Source organism: Ipomoea nil, unplaced genomic scaffold, assembly GCF_001879475.1.
Source record: "Ipomoea nil cultivar Tokyo-kokei standard unplaced genomic scaffold, Asagao_1.1 scaffold2662, whole genome shotgun sequence".
Classification (NCBI taxonomy): Eukaryota; Viridiplantae; Streptophyta; class Magnoliopsida; order Solanales; family Convolvulaceae; genus Ipomoea; species Ipomoea nil.
In genome coordinates, this window is record NW_017619090.1 from 1,306,905 (window position 1) to 1,323,500 (window position 16,596).

A 16,596-nucleotide genomic window follows, 5' to 3' on the forward strand; every position below is an offset into this window, starting at 1 on the left:
TATTTTAATTAGTTAGATGTTTGATGAACAATTTTTTTTTTTTTTTAAAAAGGGGTTTCGGCGGGGGCCCGCCTAGCCCGCGGGCCGGTCCGGGCCTATCAAACCCAAGCCCGTTTAGGAGCGGGCTTTTTTAGCCCGCCCCGTTTAGGCCCGCGGCCCGCCGGGCTTTGGCCCGCCCCGCCCCGCCAGCCCGTATTGACAGCACTAAGTGGATGGCCTTGTTCTCCTCCTAAAATGGAATTTCCACCAAAAAAAATTCCCTAAACACACATTTAAGTGATAATTAAATTAAGAATATGGAATAATAGTAAGGGTTGTTTTCTCTTGCATCAATCAATCAATAATAACATATATAACTAAATACAATATGCTTAATTATATTGTACCAATACTATTAGTAATATTGGTACTGATAATACTATATATATACCCAATAAACCAGTATGATATATATAATTATATTGAGTATTATTAACACTGTAAAAAAAAAAAAAAAAAAACTCTTTATAAAAGGACGGAGATTACTTGAGCCCAAGCTCGTTGTATTTCTTGCTCTAGTTGAGTGAGCTTCATCATACATGATTCCAGCTGCTGAACATATGCCTGCAGTAATTATATGTTGTTTCCATAATTAGGTATTAATGATCACATGATGACTAAATAATTTAATATATAATCAGATGGATGATGCCTTTTTTCTATGTCTGCTTTTCCTTGCTGCCTCCCTATTTTGGGCAAGTCTCCTTAATGCCTGTATTAATTCAAATGTAATCCAAACTCATAATTAATAATACTCAACCAAACTAAATTTTAATTTGTTTAAACCAACCAAACTAAATTTTAATTTTTTTTTTTTAGAAAACAGAACTCAATTCATTAAATCATCATCGAGAATCGGAACCAGAAAGATGGGCGGATCATCTAACCACTCCCCGGGACCTGACACAGAAACGGCACCTCTAGCTAAAGCATGAGCTGCACGATTTACAGATCGTTTTACATATGCATACTCCACCCCGTTTATCATTGAGGCAACTTGTCTTACATCATCAATTAAAAAACCAAAAGCAGAGTAAAAAGAATCAGCCCTTAGCGCATTAAAACACAACTGCGAATCAGTATCAACGTCTACGTCACTCATACCCGTATTGCGAAGCTAAGACAACGCCTCACGCATGCACATAACCTCAGCCTCCACCACCGTGAACTGCCCTTGTACCCGCAAGCTTTTCGCAGCCATGTAATTTCCTCCGTCATCACGCAACACCCACCCCATCCCCATTACGTTATTAGCTGAGTCTAGAGCCGCATCGCAGTTTAGTTTCAACCTGCCGGCCTTCGGCAGAGACCATGTAGCCGGCACAATCTATACAAGCTGTAAACCATTGCCCTCCGACTGCATAGCATTCCAACTTTCCCAATAGCTCACCGCATCACGCAACACTCTCCCCCTACTAAACTGCTCACCTCGCCACACCGATGCATTCCTACTTGCCCACAGAGCCCAACAAACCATGGCAAACTTGGACAGCACATCATCTTTCAGGCATATTAAAAGCTCAAAACACTACTCAACAGTACTGCCCTGGTCTTGAGACAATGTCGGCAATTGCACCAAAGTCCATAATGCACCTGCATGATGGAAATCCCGGAACAGATGTGCACTCATCTCATCCACACTGCCACACATATGGCAGAGTACCATACATGCCACCTGCTTCGATTTAAAGCCTCCCTTGTTGGAAGAACTTCCTTCGCCAGTTGCCAGGCAAAGACTCGAACTTTCAGAGGTACCTGTAAGTGCCAAATCCGATTCCAAGAACGATCAGTTTGCACCTCCCCTATGAGCATCCTATAACAAGACCTCACAGTATAGACCCCCTTAGAATCCCCCTTCCAAACCCATGCATCTATAGGGCGTCGTGAACTTACCGGGATATTGAGGATATAGCTTGCATCCCTGTCATGGAAAACATCCAGAATACACTCCCGGTCCCATGCAGTGCCAGTCATGTTCATCAACAAACTCACTGGTGCCTCACTTACAGAGTCATGCAGCTGGGTACTCACGTATGGATGTTCTGCCATCACAAGCCACGAATCCTTCCCAATTGTAGTGGAACGACCGTCACCAATACTACGCCGATACCACCCTTTCACCGCATCATTCGCCTCAACAATACTTCGCCATATAAACGAAGAATTGTTCCCAACCTCCGCATCCATTAGGTGGCAATTTGGGTAATACCTGCTCTTATAAACCCGTGCGACCAAGGAGTCCGGCCTTGTTAACAGCCGCCATGCTTGTTTACCCAAAAGTGCTATGTTCATCTCCCTTAGGGTCCGAAACCCTAAACCTCCGTTGGATTTTGGCACACACATAGCTCTCCACGCTTTCCATCGGATCCTCGCAGTCCCTGCGACTTTGCCAGTCCACCAATATTGATTTATAATAACCTCTATCTCCCTGCACAAGGTTAAAGGCAAAGAAAAAACCATCATTGCATAACTTGGTAAAGTTTGCAGTACATTCTTTAGCAACACCTCACGCCCAGCCCTTGTCAAAAATCTTGTATTCCACCCCCGCACCCGAGCGAGAATACGTTCTTTTAGAAAACCCAAAATTGCCTTTGATGGATTTAATTAACCCGGGATGGCCCGAATTATTAAACCCGGATAAGAACGTAATATGGAATAAATAAATGTAACGCAAGGATATCGTAAGGTAGCAGGGACCGTAAATTGTATTAAATACCGCTAATAAGCTATTACAAGGCTTGATTAGGACAATAATAGCTATAAAGTAGTAGTTTAGAATGAAGTATCCTTGTTAGGACAAGATGGGGGCTTTTATATCAACCAAAACCCCCAACCGCACCCCCAAAACGGGGGGTGGTGAGATCGGCCCGTTTTGACCGCGTCCCCTCCGGGACTGCGTCCAAAGCAAGGCGACTCGGCATGGTCGAGCTGGTTATGTACCGAGCTCGGCCTAGCTGAGTCCACCATGGTCCGACCAGGCAGTAGCCGAGGTCCACGGTGACGAGCTCGGGTCTACTGGGCTCGTCCGTGGCTGGCCTCGGCCATTAGCCGAGCTGCTTGGGCAGACCCGACTCCTACGCGGTTGCCCCGAGTCGATAATTAGCCGACCTCCTCTAAATAAAATCTTTATCGCGGATAGAATTTCCCTTCCGAAAAATCCTCCCCAGATATGGTAGAATCCCTATTAACATGCATTTCCCTCCTTATAAAATCTTGAGAATCTCACCCATCATATCCATCAAATCTTCCTCCCATCCCCATCACCTTTTCCTCTTCCCCATATACCTTTTCAAATTTGAACTTTTGGTCAATTCTTCCCCTTCCCCCTCTTTTCCATCATCTATCCCCTATTTAAACCCCTCATTCTCCCCATATTTCGGCCATCTCACTATACCACCACATGCACCAAGGATCTCTCAAGCTCCTCCTAGAGTCATGATGCGTAGTATATTTGCAAACAAATAATTCTCAGAGTACGAGTTATCGATCCACAGGGAAATGGTTGTATCAAGCACTAGTTACTAACTTATTCATTAGAGCTAATCCTAACAATTACTTAGATGATTGATTGGCATAAAATAAAACAGAGGTTCAGGATTTTGAAAATAATAAGAGAGAAGATGAGATTCATGGGATTCAAGTATTTAATCACCTAGTGCCAATTAACGTTTGAAATATTTAGTTTGGAATTAAGACTTGTATGGGAATGCAAAGTGGAACTGAATTACTCCCGTAATTTCTACCCCTAGTGAATTTCCACTCCCGTGGCTTAAACACCCGATAAGATTGAAGATCAGCATTCAATTATTCCCAATTACTACCATCTCTTGATGCGCAACAATCTAGAATAAGATTCCCCTAATAAATTCCGTTTTCCCAAGGTCCAACCATTAGGTGCAATCGTGTGTGCCCTAATTTATGCCCCAACTCCCATTAGTGACACAAACATGGCTATGAAGCTAGTAACTATTGCCATTAATTACAAGCATCAAACAATATTATCACGATTGCAACACAAGTATTAAACCCTAATAATAATATATTAAAGAAACTGAGAGCTCAGGCACATAGGTTCATAAACACTTTTACCCAAGAATCTCTAAAGAATTTAACCAAGCATGTCTAAATTATACATAGCAAATCATCAAAAGAGTACAAGAATTAACCAGACGATTTTCCCAAATCTCCCTAGTCTTCTTCTTGCTTTTCAAGACAACTTGTGGCTCTTGATTTATCTCCTTTTTGTCTCCAAGAATCTCTGAATTCTAAACTATGAATTGTAAATTATCTATTCTAATTATTTACTCTAAACTACCATACTTTTTAGTAGGATTGAGGAAGGTGGGATTTTATAGTAGGTACAAAGTTGGAACAAAATAGGAATTTTCCTAATTAATTAAGGAAATTGGCGTGTCATGTAATTTGGAAAATAATGCAACCTACTTTGTATTGAAATTTGAAGGCTTTTAGCTTTGGAATTGGAAGTTTCCCTTTTTGATTTAAATTGCAAACCATCACTGCTTTATTTTGTAATGTTTGTCGTCCCTTTCTTTTCAGTGTTGCTGTGTTGATTTGCGCTCGACGCGTCGAGACCTGCTGATCTCGACTTTTTGGCTTTCTGGAAATTTTCGACGCGTTGAAACTTTGGCTCAACGCGTCGAGTCCTCAGGGCCTCGAACTTGTCCAAAATTGCTCCAAACTCATCCTTGAACTCCCCTTGCTCATATCTTTGACCTAAAATGGTTCAAAAACACTAACAAACACCGTAAAACATTCAAAACCAGTGTAAAATCATATCCTAATGAGAATAGTAATGAAAACGTGTATTAAATAAGAAAAATTAAAGAACTTAATTACCGAGATGATTCAAAATAACTATAAAAACAAGCACAGATGTGATAACATCAAGTCACAAGCCTTCCTCCGAGTCTCCAAGTTTCATCCCGAGTCTGGTTAGTCGTTTCTTCTTCCTCTCCTTCTTCCTAGCGTCCGAGTTGCATAAGTTTTTTTTTTTTCGAAGAGCTCGGCCGAGGGGTCCCTACCGCGATCCCTCCTTTGTCTTGCTTGCATGTCTATTAGTTTTGATCTTGGTGTTTTGGACTCCATTGACGAGGGTGAAATCGACATGGACGACTCCCACTCTCCGGACACATTGATCCCGCTCGAGAATGAGTTTCCCGTCCTCCCCAAGGGGTCCGAGGATCTCGGGGACGAATCGGCGGCCACGAGCCCGCGCAAGGTCGAGGTCGAGGATACCGACCTCGACCTGCACATCCCGAGGACCACTATGGCCCGTCTTTCGCCTTACCAACTCGACAAGACCCGTGCGCTAGTGGGGCCGGCATCGAGGTGGTAGCGCCCACCTTGGATGACAACGTGACTGCCCCCCCTCCCCCGCGGGTCGGCCTCTTTGGGGTGCACGTCCCTTCTCTTTCGTATGGGTTACTTTTCCCGCTCCACCCCTTTGTCGTGTTTCTCCTCAACTACTACGAGATTGCCCCGGGACAATTAGTCCCGAACTCGCATTGTGTGCTATTGGCCTTCCTCCTTAGGTGTAGAGAGGTGCGCATAATGCCCTATCTTGACCTCTTCAACTACCTTTTCCAAGCCACGAATTCCACGGGTCGTTCAAGCAAGGGGTGGGTGTCTTTCTCGGCCCGCCCCCATATGAAAACCTTCTAGGATCTCAGCTCTTCCAATCACGTGTGGAAACCCAAGTTTGTGTATATCTCCGTGGGACCCGAGTTTCCCTTCATATCTCCTTGGAGTTCCCGGTTCCGGAAGCATGTTACCCCTAGGAAAGGGACCGCTTTGCTAGAAAACGTCCGAATTTTTCGACAGGGTGGCCCAACCATCTATATCACCCCGATGGTGAGCGAGGAGAGCTTGGCGGGTTTGGGCTTCGCCCGGGGTGCCCCGCTCCCTCCCCCCTTACCGGGTCCCCCCGCGGACGAGCCCGAGCCTATTTCCGTGGACTCGCCATCCGGAGGTGAAAACTCGGATGACTTGGCCTTCGAGTTCCTGCTGCGAGATCGGGACGAGTCTCCCAGCTCGGCCTCGGCCGGGCCGACTTCTGCACCCGAGGTCCTGCCCGAGTCTGAGCTTGAGCTTACCATGGTTACATCGAGAGGTCGGTTTCCATCACTCTAGGTTCTTTCCCGTATCCTCGTAACATCACTTTGTGTTTTGATCGGACATTTTGGATGGTTGTTTGCAGGAGACCCTCCCTTGATGGCCGATCGGGTGGCGAGATACCAGGAGAGGAAGCGCCACAGAGCCGCCGAAGGGGGTAGGGCGGGCACCTCCCGCTCAATTGCTGCTGCGGTACGTACTCGCTCTACTAGCGCGCCGGTGATCCCCGTGTCTCCCGTCTTGCCGCGAGCACCTCTTGTCCCCCCCCCCCCTCCCCCCGTTGGTCGGGGCCAGGAGATCTCTCACGCCTCCGCGAGTTGCTCCAGGACTTGATCTCCTCCCGCGGGCCGGTCATCGCTGACGAGGGTATCATGTACAATCACTTGATGGAGGTGAGCATGTTTTGTGTTCCCCTCGAAGAGGGGTATATTTATGTCTCTCCTCTCAGGGGCGCGACTTTATATTTCACATGTTATTGCTAACTTGTGTTTTTTCTTTTCGGATTGGCAGGTTGTTCTCCACTGCACCTCCCTTTGCGGGAGCCATGAGGCGCTCCGGGCGCGCAATGGGACTCTCGAGGGGCGGGTCACTGAGCTCACCTAGTTGTTGGACCAGGAGAAGGAAGCTCATCGTCTTGAGGCTGATAGACTGATTGAGGAGATGGGCCGTGTGGTACCGGCTTACCAGCGATCCCACTCGTTCACTTTGGATGCTATGCCGTACGCCCGGGGCCGGTGGCAGGAGCTTATAGATGAGTGGCTTGCCTAGGAGGAGGGGAAGAGTCGCATCAAGGAGGAGGGGATGACTGCTTATGATGTGGGTGAGTACACAATGCAGCAGGACATTTATGCTATCTTGAAGCAACATGACCCCTCTTTTGATCCTGTAGCGAGGGGCTTGCCAGGTTATCTTCCCCTGCCCGAAGGCTCCGCGGTTGGTCCTTCTGCTGGGGCGGGCGCATCTACTCGTGCTATCGGTGGGGGTGTGGCTTCCAGCTATGCGGATGCATTGGGGGGATTGGATGCCTTGCTCGTGAGCCAGACCCCTCTTACGGGTGCCATCTCTGCATCCACGGAGAATGTCCATGCTAGCTTGGACACTTATGTCGAGGGGATGACTGTCCACGAGGTCGCCCATGATGCCCCCGACTTGAATGGCTAGCTCGGGATTGTTTTCTTTTTGTCGCACTTATATGCAAATTCTACGCTTATTTTGGTTTTGTACGGAGCTTGTCTGTTTTTTCTGAACTCTTTGCCTATACAAACTCCACGCTTCTTTGACTTTGTATTGAACTTATCTGTCTTGTACGAACTCTTCCCTTTCCTTTGTTAAAATTTCTTAAAATCTCGCCTTTATTGCTTCTATGCTTTCACAAGAGAACATCTTGGGTGACCAGAACACAAACTTGGGGCCGTGGCACAGCGCGGGCCTCGGCTACTGCCGAGACGCGGGATCTCGGCTACTGCCGAGACGTGTCGCCTCGGCAGTGGCCGAGTTGCTGGGCCTTGGCCGCGGCCGATTTGCTAGGTCTCGGCCGTGGCTGAGTTGGCGGGCCTCGGCCGTGGCCGAGGCGTTTTAGAATTTTTTTTTTTTTTTTTATAGCCGTTCGGACCGAGTCCTTTGGAACTTAGGCCGGGGGGCTCCTCCGTCGGGGTTGGTACGCGAGGTCAAGCCTCGTGCCCCCTTAGGGTATGCTAACCGCGACGATATAGTCTCGTGAGACTAGACCACGGGGCTCCTCCGTCGGGGTCGGTACGGGAGGTCGGGCCTCGTTCCCCCTAGGGTATGACTGGGGATGTCGGGTAAAAAACTGCCTCCCTTCTTGAGGAGTGAATGAGAAAAAATGTTCCGTAATACAAAACTTTATTATGTGTATAGCAACGGAGGGAGCCTGCCGTCTCCTGTGACATTATTTGAAAAAAGGAGATGAGATGGTCATAATGGGTCTGTCCATGGTAGATCACTGGTAGTACCTCAGCAAATGCTCCGAGTTCCAAACTCTAGGTATCACCTTTCCTTTGGGGTTCTTGAGTTTGTAGCTGCCCGGACGGACCACCACTACCACAATATAGGGGCCCTCCCAATTCGCGGAGAACTTTCCTCCGGCTTGGGGTTGGCTCGCCTCTCTCCTCCTGAGTACATAATCTGCTTCCTAACTAACGGGGTTGTACTCGTCTGTCGTGATAGAACTTGGCCTGCCTCTCTGGTAATTTTCAGCTCGGATGGAGGCTGCCTCTCTTCTGTCGTCCACCAGGTGGAGGTCGGCCCTATGGTGCTCCTCGTTGGCGTCGTGGTCATATTTTTCTTCTCGACGGGAAGGTATAACCGCCTCTGCAAGGGCTCGGGCTTCAAAACCGTAGGCTAAGGAAAACGGTGTTTCCCCCGTGGCCCTCCTGGGGGTGGTGCGATAGGCTCATAGGATGGCGTCGAGCTCTTCCACCCATGCTCCCCCTGCGGATTCAAGTTTCTTCTTTAGGCCATTCACTATGGTGCGGTTGGCATTCTCCACCTGCCCATTGGCTTGTGGATAGCATACGGCCACTCGGCTATGGTTGATGCGCCACTCGGCACAGAATCTTTCAAACTCCTGCCCTTCGAATTGGCGTCCGTTGTCAGTGATGAGTTGCGTCGGGACCCCAAAACGCCACAAAATGTCTTGATAGACAAACTGTTTGCAACGGGCACTTGTGATGTTTGCCAGCAGCTTCGCCTCTACCCATTTGGTAAAGTAATCGACAGCCACTATGAGGTACTTTCTTTTGCCCGACCCCATAGGTAGAGCCCCTACTATGTCCACCCCCCACCTAGAGAAGGGGATGACGGAGCTGATCGGGGTGTAGTTCGTGGCGGGTCAGCCGAGGCCGACCTGAAAGTGCTGGTATGTCTCGCAGCTCCTAGCGTAGTCGGCACATTCTTTGGCTATACTCAGCCAAAAGTACCCCTGCAAGATGGCTCGGCAAGCCATCGTGAAGGCGCCCTGGTGGCGGAGCAGGTCCCTTCTTGGATTTCTTCCATGACCGACCTGGCTTCGTCCGGGTACAAGCAGCGGAGCAGGGCGCCGTTGTACGACCTTTTATAGAGCGTGTCCCCCATGATAACATATGTGGGGGCACGCCACTTCACTAGCTTGGCGTCGACCTCATCAGGAGGTAGCGTACCTTTTTGCTTGTACTCCTTAAGGTAGTCCAACCAACAGGGGGGTCGGCCTTGTATAGGTAGGACTGGGTAGGCCTCTAGACTTGACCTTCTAAAATCTTCAACTCGGGCAATTTTGGAGATGTGCCCCGGGGCTCCTTGGCTGAGTTTGGGCAACATGTCGGCATCCGTGTTTTGATCCCGGGGTACCTGTAGGACTTCATAGTTAATTAGTTGGCCTAAGAGCTGGAGTACCACATCCCTGTACCTCTTCATCTTCTCGTCACTTGCCTCGAACTCTCCCATGACCGGGCCCACCACTAGCCTAGAGTCGCACCAGATTTTGAGTTTCTCGACCCTCATGTTTAGTGCTAGCCGGAGCCCTCCGAGGAGTGTCTCGTACTCGGCGTCGTTGTTCGATATCTTGAAGGCGAAACGGAGGGCATAGTAGGCTCTGAACCCCTCGGGTGTGATGAGGACAACCCCTCCCCCGCAGCCTTTTGGTCCCGAAGCTCCGTCCATAGAAAGGGTCAACCACTCCTCGTCTTCGTCTCGGGCCTGCTCGGTGGCCTCCCGGGCGGTGCACTCGACTATGAAGTCGGCTAGTGCATGCTCCTTGATGGTTGGACGAGTTTGAAATTGGATGTCGTACTGGCTTAGCCACATGGCCCACTTGACCAACCTGCTGGCCGACCCCGAGGCCCTCAGTACCGCATCTAGGGGCTGGTTGGTGAGGACGTGAACGGGGTGGGCCTGGAAGTAGTGGCTGAGCTTCTTTGTGATGATGTCTACTGCAAAGAGGGCCTTCTCTACAGGTGTGTACCTGATTTCCGCCCGCTGTAGAGCTCGGCTCGTGTAGTACACGGGCCGTTGGACCCCGTCATCGTCCCGGACCAGCACGGAACTGACCGCAGCCTGGGAGATATCGAGGTACAAATATAAGACCTCCCCCTTAACGGGCTTGGCTAGGGGGGAGCGACATCAGATACGTTTTGAGGTCCTCGAAAGCCCTTTGGCACTCCTAGGACCACTCGAACCCCTTGGTCTTCTTGAGTACTCCAAAAAATGGTAGAGATCTTTCGGCCGATCTCGAGAGGAAACGACCGAGGGCTGCTAGCCGCCCATTAAGGCGTTGGACTTCCCGGAGACACCTTGGGGGCTCCATGTCCAGGATAGCTTTAACTTTGTCGGGGTTGAGCTCTATGCCCTTCTTGGAAACCATGTACCCCAAGAACTTCCCCCCGTGGACCTCAAAAGTGCACTTCTTGGGGTTCAGTTGCAAATCGAAACGCTGCATAATTGAAAATACCTCAGCTAGGTCGTCTGTATGCAGGTTGGCTTCGGTGCTCTTCACGATCATGTCGTCGACATAAGCCTGCAGGTTGCGACCGAGGACTTGTTTGAACACCTTGGTTACCATTCGGGTGTAGGTGGCACCTGAATTTTTCAGCCCAAAGGCCATGACCTTGTAACAGTAGACCCCTTCCGGGGTGGTGAAAGCTATCTTCTCCTCGTCGGCCTCCTCCATGAAGATATGGTGGTACCCTCTGAACGTGTTTAGGAAGCTCATGAGGGCACAACCTGCTGTCTCATCCACCAGCTGGTCGATGTTGGGGAGTGGGAAGGGGTCCATAGGACAGGCCTTGTTGAGGTCAGTGTAGTCCACGCACATCCACCAGGTGGGCGGCTTTGGGGCGAAGACCACGTTTGCTAACCAGGTGGGGTATAGGACCTCCCTGATATGACCTATCTCCAAGAGGGTGTCGACCTCTTTCTTCACGAACTCTCTCCTGTCGGCGGAGAGTTACCACTTGCGTTGTTGGACTGGCTTGACCCCGCGTCCACGGCCAGTTTGTGTGTGATCACCTCGCGGCTGAGGCCCCATGTGAAGATCTCCTTGTAACTTCGAATCGTGTCGATAATGCGAGCTCGGAGCTCATCCGGGAGGCCAACCCCTACCTTAACGACCCGATCGGGGCGGCTGAGATCCAAGACGACTTCCTCCGACTCGACTATGGGCTCGGCTCGGGGCCGACCTACCTCCCCTCGTAATGCTTTCTCGGCTATGGTGTGGACCCGGAGGTCCTTCTTGCCCATCTGGCGATATGCTCGTAGGTAGCAGCTGCGACTCACTCTCTAGTTCCCTCGAGCGGTCCCGACCCCGATTGGTGTTGGAAACTTGAGGCACAGGTGCTCCATGGAAATCACGCACCTGAGGTTCTTCAGGGTAGGTCGGCCGAGTATCATGTTGTGGGCGCAACTGATTTTTACAACCACGAACTCGACTTTCCACTTCTTGAGGTGGGGCGAGGTGCCTATCTCCACTTCCAAGCTAATCGATCCCTCCGTCTCGATCGAGTCCCCCGTGAACCCGGACAAGGGGGTCCTAACCTGCTCCAGCTGGTCTCTAGGGAGGCCGAGCTGGGTGAATGTGTCGTAGTATATGACATTTACCGATCTGCTCATGTCTACGAGCACCTGGTGTACCACCACGTTGTTGACGTCCAGCTTGATCACCAAGGCATCCCAGTGGGGGAGGGGACCGTCTGGCAGGTCGTCATCGCTGAAGGTGATGGGTTCCCTCTTCAACTTCTTCTCACGTGGAACTTGTGTCACCTCCCCGAGGTTTAGTGAGGTTCGTGAAGGTAGAGATGGACCCCCCCCCCCCACCGGAGGAACCCGAACCAGTCATGTGCCTGTCCGTCCAGAGTGGCAAAGAACCCCCTGCATAGGATGGCGTCGGTAGCCCCGGTGTTCATCATGGCGGCCCTGGACCTAGTGAGGTGGGATCGCGGGTCTGTGGTCCCCGAGTACGCCTTGATGGTGGGGAAACGGAAATTCTTGGGCAAGGGTTCCTCCATGATAGCACCCACGAACGGGGTGGACAGTACATCTTGGGGCTCGGGGACCCGTCTCTCTCGTCGATCTTCTTCTAGAGCTCGTTCATCCTCCTCCGTAGCTGTTTGACCTCGTCCCGATGGGAGCTCGGTACTCTACCATTCGTCTCCCCTGTTCGTTCTACCCGGGAGGCCTGCCCGTGCCATGGTGGAGCTCGGGTCCCACGATCTGGTGACCTACGCGAGCCCACCTCTTGTTGCGGCCGGGCTCGGGGTCCGTGGCTTAGCGACCTCCGGGTGCCCGATGCTTGCCGTGGCGGCCTACGGGAGCACGATTCTGCCGCTGGTAGCTCATTGGCGGCTGGCCTCGAACTCAGCCTGTCCCGAGCCGACACACGATCGCCCAACCTCTCCAGGGCGGGCTTAGTTTGGGTTGGTGCCCTTCCATCGTCGCCGTGCTGACGGTCTCTTCCCCCTGTGTGGCGTGTGCCTGGGGTGGCCGGGTGCTCGGCCCGCTGCGCCCCCTGTAGAGAGGTGGAGGTGGAGGTGGCGCCAGCGCCCCTCAGGTGGCACCCAGGTCGGCTTGTTCCTCTGCTCGGAGGCCCGTCGCGACACGTGCCAGCGCTGTGGAGGCTTGTTCGGAGACCGCCAACCCCTCCTGGAGGAAAGCGCGAGCTGGAGCGGGGGCGGCAAGGGGTGGTGCACCACCGCTACTGTGGTTGGTGAGCTGATACCTCAGATCTACCCCCGACCTGGCGGAGGCGGCCGGTTGGATGCTGGGGGCCCCGTTGGGGCCGTTCCCGGTTGCGACGAGCTGAGTGCCGCGGGAACCGTTGGAGTGGCGAGAGTTGGATCTCGATCTTGTCATGGTAGCTGGTCGCGATAGACGACTGAATATTGAACACGCTTGAGCTGGTACAGCAGCTCTCAACAAGAGCACCAATGATGGATTTAATTCACCCGGGGTGGCCCGAATTATTAAACCCGGATAAGAACGTAATATGGAATAAATAAATGTAACGCAAGAATATCGTAAGGTCGCAGGGACCGTCAATTGTATTAAATACCGCTAATAAGCTATTACAAGGTTTGATTAGGATAATAATAGCTATAAAGTAGTAGTTTAGGAATGAAGTGTCCTTGTTAGGACAAGATGGGGGCTTTTATATCAACCAAAACCCCCAACCGCACCCCCAAAACCGGGGGTGGTTAGATCGGCCCGCTTTAACCGCGTCCCCTCCGGGACCGTGTCCAAAGCAAGGCGACTCGACATGGCCGAGCTGGTTATGTACCGAGTTCGGCCTAGCCGAGTCCACCATGGACCGACCCGGCAGTAGCCGAGGTCCATGGTGACGAGCTCGGGTCTGCCGGGCTCGTCAGTGGCTGGGCTCGGCCCATAGCCGAGCTGCTTGGGCCGACCCTACCACGGCCCAAGGGGTTGGGCTGAAGCATTTTGGGGCGCGGCGACTTGGGTCCGTCTCTCCGGGTCGGTTCGTTCCGAGTCCAATATATCCATCAGCCTTCTTGCTCCTCCCTACTAACGAAGGCAACCCTAGATACCTCCCCGAGGTATCCCCTGGTTCACGCCAAGAACATTTACCACTGCAGTCCTACTAGCTTGATCAGTATTGTTACTGAAACACACAAGAGACTTATCATAGTTGACCAGCTGGACTAAAGCCCCTGCATACAAATCCCGGATCCCTTTCATGTTTGTACTTTCCTCCGTGTTAGCACGTAAAATGATGAAACAAGCATCCGCGAACAGAAGATGGGAGATTGGCGGTGCCCCTAGCTAAACGGACCCCATGCAACAATCCCCGCCCCATACGGTTGTCTATTAAAGCACTCAACCCCTCCACCACCATTAGAAACAGGTATGGCGATAACGGCTCTCCTTGTCGTAGACCCCGTCCCGGTACAATGGGCCCTAACTATCTCTGCTCATATAGTATATGGTACTGCACACCACATACTGTCTCCATTATAATGTCCACCCATTTATTACTAAAGCCTAACTTCAACATCGCCGCCCGCAAAAAACGCCATTCGACCCTATCGTATGCCTTGCTCATGTCTATCTTTAGGGTCGCCACCCCATCCCGCCCTTGTGTTTTCCGCTTCAAGTAATGATGTGTTTCGTATGCTAGCATTATATTATCTGTAATCAACCTCCTGGGCACAAACGCACTTTGTGTTCTCGATATAACCTTGTCCAGCAAAGGTTTTAGCCTGTTCGCACAAACCTTTGCCGCTATCTTGTATAAAACGTTGCACAAAGCGATAGGGCGTAAATCCTTCATCGAATCTGGCACTGGCTTCTTTGGGATCAATACTATGAAAGTTTCATTTGCTTTCGGCGGCAGTTTTGCTGTATCCATAAACTGTCGGCAGAACCGAGTCACCTCCCCACCTACAGTAGAACAGAAATGCTGGTAGAACCCCGGCCCAAAGCCATCCGCCCCTGGGGACTTGTCAGGATGCATTGCGAAAACCACTTTGCGGACCTCCTCTACACTCACAGGTCTCGATATGTAGTCAAACGATCACCTTACGATCAAGAGTTTTTGCACAATCTTGCTGAGCTCCTGAAGTCGAACCCGCATGGCTTTCTTCACACTGCATATATATATATATATATATACATACATATATATATATATATATATATATATATATATATATTAATTCACGAATATATTTTGAGTTCAAACGTTAGTTGTTTATAAGTCTCACAAACCTTAATATGTAAAATAATAATGGATGTTGGGTTGAAAGTGAAGTGCGAATGAACTTCATCATTTCTTAATAACAAAAAGATAACCTTAGGAAGTTTGAGTGGTTCAGAAGTAGAAGCAGAATGAAATTCAGGAGCAAGTTGCCTTCGGCACCCATCAATTTCATCCGGAGACTGCCAGCTCGAGCTGATAGCATGCTGTGATAGAAAAAAAAACACAAAAATAAAGCAAAATTATTAATGTTTTCTATTCTCATTTCTACTGATGTATTTCCAATAATTCTTTGTTTCTGTTATTGAAAGAATACTAATTTTCTACCTTCAATTTTACCACACTCAAAAGCATCATTAAAGCTTACTGGAAAAACACTGCAGAATCTTGATAATTAATGAGCAGCCTCTTCAATAATCTTTAACAGCCATGGGGGGTAAAAGGGATAAGAAGAAGCAGGAAAGGATTGAGCAAAGTAAAAAGAAATAAGTGGAAGAGAAACCTGATTCTGGAATGCAGAATCAGACACAAAACGACGTCGTAGGATCACTGGTAGTTGGAAGTGGTTGAGGTCCATCGGACGACGTCGTTCCGTGCGCGTTGGTTGGTTGTTACGTACAGACTATCCAACGACGTCGTATTGCCTTTAGGCTGCTTAGCTGATTATTTCCATTTTGTTTTCCTTCTAGTTTGTTAGAGTAGTTGTGTAATTGATGGAGTAGTGGAGTGCAGTGTGCACTATATACTAGCCTGAGGAGAACAACTAATGTTATGTTGATTTTGGAGTAAAATTCTATTTCCTTTCCCTCTTTCTTCTCAAACCCTAATCCCCAATTCTTTCCCTTCTTCGCTGCTACATTTTTTTTCTATCAAACTGTGAAGTCCATTACATTTGGTATCAGAGCCCGTGATCATGGAGGATCGGATGCGAAGGATGGAAACACAGATGGCTGAGCTCAAGGGATTGGTCGCAGCTCAATCTCAGGCTTCCACTGAACAACTGAATGAGCAGTTGGGCAGTTTCAGAGAAGAGATCCTGACCATTCTAAGACTGAATAGGCCAGCCCCACCATTGATGGAGAGATCACCAGGCCAGTCCTCGGTGCAGGGCGTCGCCCAGGAAGGTCCTGCGCCACCACCCATTCCGGGGGACTCCAGTAGGGACCCAGGCGGACGAGCTGACAAGGCACCAGCCGATCCAACTTTGGAGGAGGATCCGGTCGAAGTGCTTGAAGGGAACTCCAAGAAGGTTGGGACTGGAAGGACAACGCCAACAAGTGGATTTCTTGGCTGACTTCCCTGCATTCGATTATGAACACCCTAGGAATTGGATTGGTCGATGTGATAGATTCTTTATGTTTTCTCACATTCCTAGGAACGAAATTATGAACTTACTCTTTGTGAATTTATCTGGGAAAGTGGAGATCTGGTATGAAGGTTATGTGAGGGAACTAGGACAGGGATTTCAGTGGCACCATTTTGCAGAAGCAATCTGCAAACGATTTGAGGGGAGTGAGGGTCCTTGATAGAGGAATTTACAGCCTTAAAACAATGGGGTTCTGTTGAGGACTTTACTGAGAAATAGGAGGAATTCAGGAGCCAACTGCTGTTGGGGCATCCTTGTTTGAATGAGGCTTATTTCAAGGAGAATTTTATAGCCAGACTGAAACCCAATCTCAGGTGCTTTGTAAGAACAGCCAAGCCAGACACCTTGGGGGATGCCA

The 16,596-nt window shown here is 49.8% G+C and overlaps 1 long non-coding RNA gene across 1 annotated transcript; it reads right to left on the reverse strand.

The window, feature by feature from the left end:
* Window positions 1-654: 654 nt before the first annotated feature.
* On the reverse strand, window positions 655-15,008 carry LOC109154942. Its single transcript, XR_002049824.1, has 3 exons — window positions 14,968-15,008; window positions 14,694-14,762; window positions 655-751 (listed from the first exon to the last, which is right to left on the reverse strand). It is a non-coding gene; the product is annotated as an uncharacterized LOC109154942 (long non-coding RNA).
* Between the last annotated feature and the right edge of the window lie 1,588 nt (window positions 15,009-16,596).